A 5,543-nucleotide genomic window follows, 5' to 3' on the forward strand; every position below is an offset into this window, starting at 1 on the left:
ATAGTGTTTACGGCCCAAGGAGATTTCCTTGGCCGTAAAAACCATGTGTTCTTGAGTTTTCTTGGTGTTTTCCAATGGTTTAACAAGTAATCTAAGCATATAACTAGTTAAGAGGAGTGTAATTACTTATAGGAATCTTGTAATGGTGTTTAAAGTCCAAGAACACTAGTGTGTGTTCTTGGTGAAATGAAGAACACTTGAAGATCTATCAAAATGAAAGGATTTCATGTATGAAATCATATATAACTACTAGATGAAGAGTTGTAACAACAAATCAAGAGAAGAAATACTTACATGTTTTGAAGATTTAGATGAAGATCTTATGATACTTGAGAGAGAAATGAAGGTTCTTGAACTTGGAAGGTAAGAAATGAAAGAGAAAAGGAGTAAACTCATGCTTATGGCATGAGTTCACAGCCAAAGTGGAGTTTACGGCCCAAACTCCTAAATTTTGGCCGTAAACACCATGTTATGGTGTTATATGCTTGATTGATGCACCATAAACCCTAGAAGGTACTTCCTTTCATTTGTTCTTTTGATGAATTAAGATTAAAACATCCAAACGGACTCTAAATAGAGTTAAAAGTTAACAGAAAATGAATCTAATTTTGATTGACTGTAGGGTTTGTACAAATAGAAATTTCGGGTTGTGATAGTTTATGTACATGATAGCATTAAGAAATCGTTACAAAATTATGATTTAGACTTTTCTAATTTAACCTATTCGACAACAATAATGCTAACTTCTGCATCAGTTGCCTGAAATAAATGAAAAAAATGGTAAACGTAGCATACACAATAACAACTGAACATAACAGTAATTTGCTCCGATAATGCTAACTTCAGCCCGTACTTTTTGCTATCATCTTCATTTTTTTAGCCATGGTTCGAAAGTTACAATATTCAATTAAGAATTAACATCAAGAAATAGATGCGTAATCAGTTTGGCCCAAAGGGAAATTCCATCTGTTGTCAAATAAAACTTAATCCACATCCATGTGAAGAAAAAAACATACATGAAGATGCAATGTCGGAAGCAGAGGATCGCCTCTTCGACCCCTGTGGGTATTCTTGCTTGTTGCCTTCTTTTTCTGTTCTTCAAGAGAACCAGCACATGATGCCGATCAAAACGTAGAAAGTCTAACTTTCTTCTTGTTGTCTTCTTAACTGTGTTACTTATGTGATCCCAAATCTGAATAATATCTTTTATTTTAAATTTTTAATGACTTATTAATATCTGATGATATCGTCATAACAACCTCTCTGCTCCAGCCTTCCTTTTCAGGTCCTTGAGTTTCTTTGTGGCTACAGAACCCTGAAAAGCAGTATCAATAGATCAACATTGTTTTGAAATTAAGGAATCCAAATGCAAACTACAAATTTTGCAACATATAAGCCATATATCCATGAATAGGACTAAGGTTTGAGACCCAATGGAGATTTAAAAAAAGAGGTTTTGATTGGGAATTCTAACTTAATTGTCCTTGGGTATCCAATGAATGACCAAATACGCACAAAGTTAAATAGATAAACACAAAATAAATTAATAGTAAAGAAAGACTTTAATTTGTGAATCTAAGAGAACATACTTCACACAACAAATGTCATGAACAAACCCCTGAATAAATTAGAGAGAGTTTTATTCTCTTGTTCTGCCACATACCTGTATTGAAATCATGTAATGAAACATTATATAATGGCATCAAATAGGTACACATCTGTCATCAAGACATAAAAAATGGGAATAATCTGAAAATGATAACAGGCGTGTAAGGTTGCACCATTTTGATAAAAAAAAACGTAAAATATTAAGACAAAACAGAAGAACTATGATAAAAGGTCGGTACACTGTTATTTGTGTTACATTTTTGTCCTCAATCTGATTCGATGCTCCATCCCTTTGGCCTTCTTCTTCGATATCATATTCTTTGAATGGACAAAACCGCAACATCGGTCGTCATCAACACATCATCTATAAATCAATCAACATCAAAGGAACTATAAAAAAACTAATATAACCAAAACATCATACATGAACCCGCATAAATGAAAGCAGGTAAAAAGAAAGTAAAAAAGATAACTATTCTTTGGAGCAATATATCGAGCAGTTGGTGTGCGCAACAACTGCAAAAATAACTAGCGAAAAAAATAAAAACCCAGTGAAAAATTGGGTTTGATGGTGACGACGACCAGATATAGAAAATCGACAAATAGTAGTAAGCGGTTATAAATTTGGCTCCTAGGTTTTAAGTTATGTTACTTCCTTACCTTACCGAAGAGACCTGAGATTCGAGTTGGAATAAAAGGGCACAGACAAGACGACGAGTGGAAGTGATCGACATTTTTATATCTCTAAGGATTCTATTACAGCAGAAGTGGAGTAAGAGAGGAAAACGAAAGTAGAAGAGAAGCAAAATCGAATCGATTGCAGAGGCAGAGGGATGAAGAAAAAAAAGTCTGTTGTAGGAGGATGACCGGTGGAGAGCGTATGAGCATCTGATGGAGGCAGTGAGAAAAAAATCAAATACATGAGATAAGGCGGTGGAGAATAATCGGTGAATCGGTGGGGTGGTTATCAAAAGGTTCGAGAAGCATCTCAATCTCTTTTGGTGATGGAAGTAAACAGATTGAAAATGTAAAAGAATTGGTAATAATAAAGGATCAGAGATTCAGAGGGAGGAGAGGAGAATGCAAATCTGACAAACTATTGTGACAAAATAGACAAAATAACTATAGGTTTACTTAGCTAAGGAAGGAGAAATTTAATATATATATATATATATATATATATATATATATATATATATATATATATATATATATATATATATATATATATATATATATATATATATATATATATATATATATATAATTACATATTTGGTCCTGTGGTTTTCAAAGAGAACCGATGCAAGTGTTTTTGAGGACGAGGTGCATTTTTCACGTTTCAAAGAGTAATTTATAGAAATGATCCTTATGGCCTCTCGTGTATTGACTGAGAGTAACAATGACGATGATTCACGACGGTAGTAGTGTTATGGTTTCAGATCTGAGATATTAATACGAGTGAAGGTGGTAGGTGACGGCGGAAGGTGGCAGTGGCAGCTAGCTGAAGTGGTGTTAGGGTTTATGTTCTTGGGAGAGGTTGAGAGGCTTTGAGGAGGTTTTGAAAGAGTTTTCTTGTAAAAAACATTTATGAAGTGTTTGAAACGTTATTATATGTTAGATATTTATGGTTCTTAGGGTTCCTACTCTTTTAGGTAGTGTTTGTTTTTTGTCTGCAGATCTGCGTTTGTATGTGCGCCCTTTTCTTGGCGCAGATGTGGACCAAAGTCTTGTAACATCTTCAGACATCGTCTAGCCTAAAAAAAAACATATATATCTTTATTATTTTTAAGTTTTATTTTAATTTATATTTTTTCCAACTTTATTAATGGTAAACAATTTGAAAAAAAAAAATTACAAAACTACAAAAAAACGTTTGACGATACAAACATGATTTTTTGATAAATTTATAAATAAACATTTATTACAATAATAGACATTGAAGTTGTTTATAAAATATGAAAAAAAATCATAATATATTCTTATATTTTTTGCTAAATTTTGTAAAACATTATTTAATATAGTATCGTCAATTTCTCGAGAAAATATTCATGATACATTTTTAATGGATTTAATTGAAAAAACCGAAAGTTTATTTTCATCCATTTATGCATATTATAATGTTTAGTTATAACTTTGTAACCAAAGTTGTTGGTTTTTATCAAATATATACATTAAATCATACCATTTTTATTTTGATTTTTTATATAATAATACATAAAAGTTGATCTAGATTCGTTGATTATTTATAACAAAGTCATAAAAATATTAAAAAATCACTTTGAAGTTTAAAAAAATCAGTTTATTTAGATTTCAGTTTATTTTATTTTAGTAGCCCGCAGATGTTAAAAAAACAAACAGTCTTCTTTTTCCAGACTGCAGACGTTTGGTCCACCTCTTCTACTTCAGAGGTCTACAGATGTGGTCCGCAGACTGCAGACATTTTGCCTCAGTAAAAACAAACAGCACCTTAGGGTTCTCATTTGATCTTTTACCTCTCTCTCTCTCTCTCTCTCTCTCTCTCTCTCTCTTATTGATATATATATATATATATATATATATATATATATATATATATATATATATATATATATATATAGGGTTAGTGAATATATATATATATATGACAACCACATATTCACTAACCCTATATATATATATATATATATATATATATATATATATATATATATATATATAGGGTTAGGTTCATTTGAGACCACTTATATTTTGTGAGACCGTGAGACGCATTTGTTTATTTTTTTTTATTTTTTTTTAGTTAATTCATGTTCCGAAAATAATATTTAAAAAAAAGAATTTTTTGATTTTTCCATTTATTTTGCATTTTAAAATTATTTTTAGAATATGTACAGTGTAATATTCTATTTAGAATATTTCACGTATTTTTCAAAAAAAAATAGAATTTTTTTTTTATTTTTTTTAATTTTTTTTAGTTAATTCAAGTTCCGAAAATAATATTTAAAAAAAGAATATTTAGATTTTTCCATTTATTTTGCATTTTAAAATTATTTTTTAGAATATGTCAGTGAAATATTCTATTTAGAATATTTCACGTATTTTTCAAAAAAAAAAAAAGCGGATTTTTTTTTATTTTTTTTATATTTTTTTAATATTTTTTTTAGTTAATTCAAGTTTCGAAAATAACATTTAAAAAAAGAATTTTTGGATTTTTCCATTTATTTTGCATTTTAAAATTATTTTTAGATTTGGTCTCACGGTCTCACAAAATTAGAATGGTCTCAAATGAACCTGAACATATATATATATATATATATATATATATATATATATATATATATATATATATATATATATATATATATATATATATATAATCTATCAAAACTATATAATTTTAATTGAAATTTGATTTTAAACATTTATTAACTTCAAGTTGACTATAATTTTCTTAAATCCAATTTCTCAAATATAACAACGTTAGTTTTGTTTAATACTCAAACAAAAAAAAGATAAACATGTCTTCAGTGTCAACTGTTGGCACATAAATTCCGATTGTCTCCATAGATTTACATATGCAAAGTCAAAGTAAAAATAATAATCTATTAGAATTTCTATACCTAATCTTAAATACATTATAGCCACATATTCACTGTTTCGATATATATATATATATATATATATATATATATATATATATATATATATATATATATATATATATATATATATATATATATATATATATATATATATTATTGTTTTTTATCTTTATTTTAATAGAATTAATTTAGATTATTTATAAAATTATTTTTATTTTTTTAAATCAAATCAAAATTATATAAAATCATATTATTATTATTATTATTATTATTATTTATTTATTTTGTGCTTTATTCATCTTTGTTTTCTGGTGTAAAAATCTTTTAATATTTTTGACGTTATATTTAAATATA

General features: G+C 27.9%; 1 long non-coding RNA gene across 3 annotated transcripts; it reads right to left on the reverse strand.

The window, feature by feature from the left end:
- Nucleotides 1–821: 821 nt before the first annotated feature.
- On the reverse strand, nucleotides 822–2,738 carry LOC111911330 (uncharacterized). Of its 3 annotated transcripts, none has more exons than XR_006185985.1 (3): nucleotides 2,269–2,738; nucleotides 1,664–1,972; nucleotides 822–1,315 (listed from the first exon to the last, which is right to left on the reverse strand). It is a non-coding gene; the product is annotated as an uncharacterized LOC111911330 (long non-coding RNA). The 3 variants fall into 3 exon arrangements; XR_002856833.2 differs by having other exon boundaries at nucleotides 1,590–1,972; XR_002856832.2 differs by having other exon boundaries at nucleotides 822–1,972.
- Between the last annotated feature and the right edge of the window lie 2,805 nt (nucleotides 2,739–5,543).

The sequence above is a fragment of the Lactuca sativa genome, chromosome 8 (assembly GCF_002870075.4).
Source record: "Lactuca sativa cultivar Salinas chromosome 8, Lsat_Salinas_v11, whole genome shotgun sequence".
Classification (NCBI taxonomy): domain Eukaryota; kingdom Viridiplantae; phylum Streptophyta; class Magnoliopsida; order Asterales; family Asteraceae; genus Lactuca; species Lactuca sativa.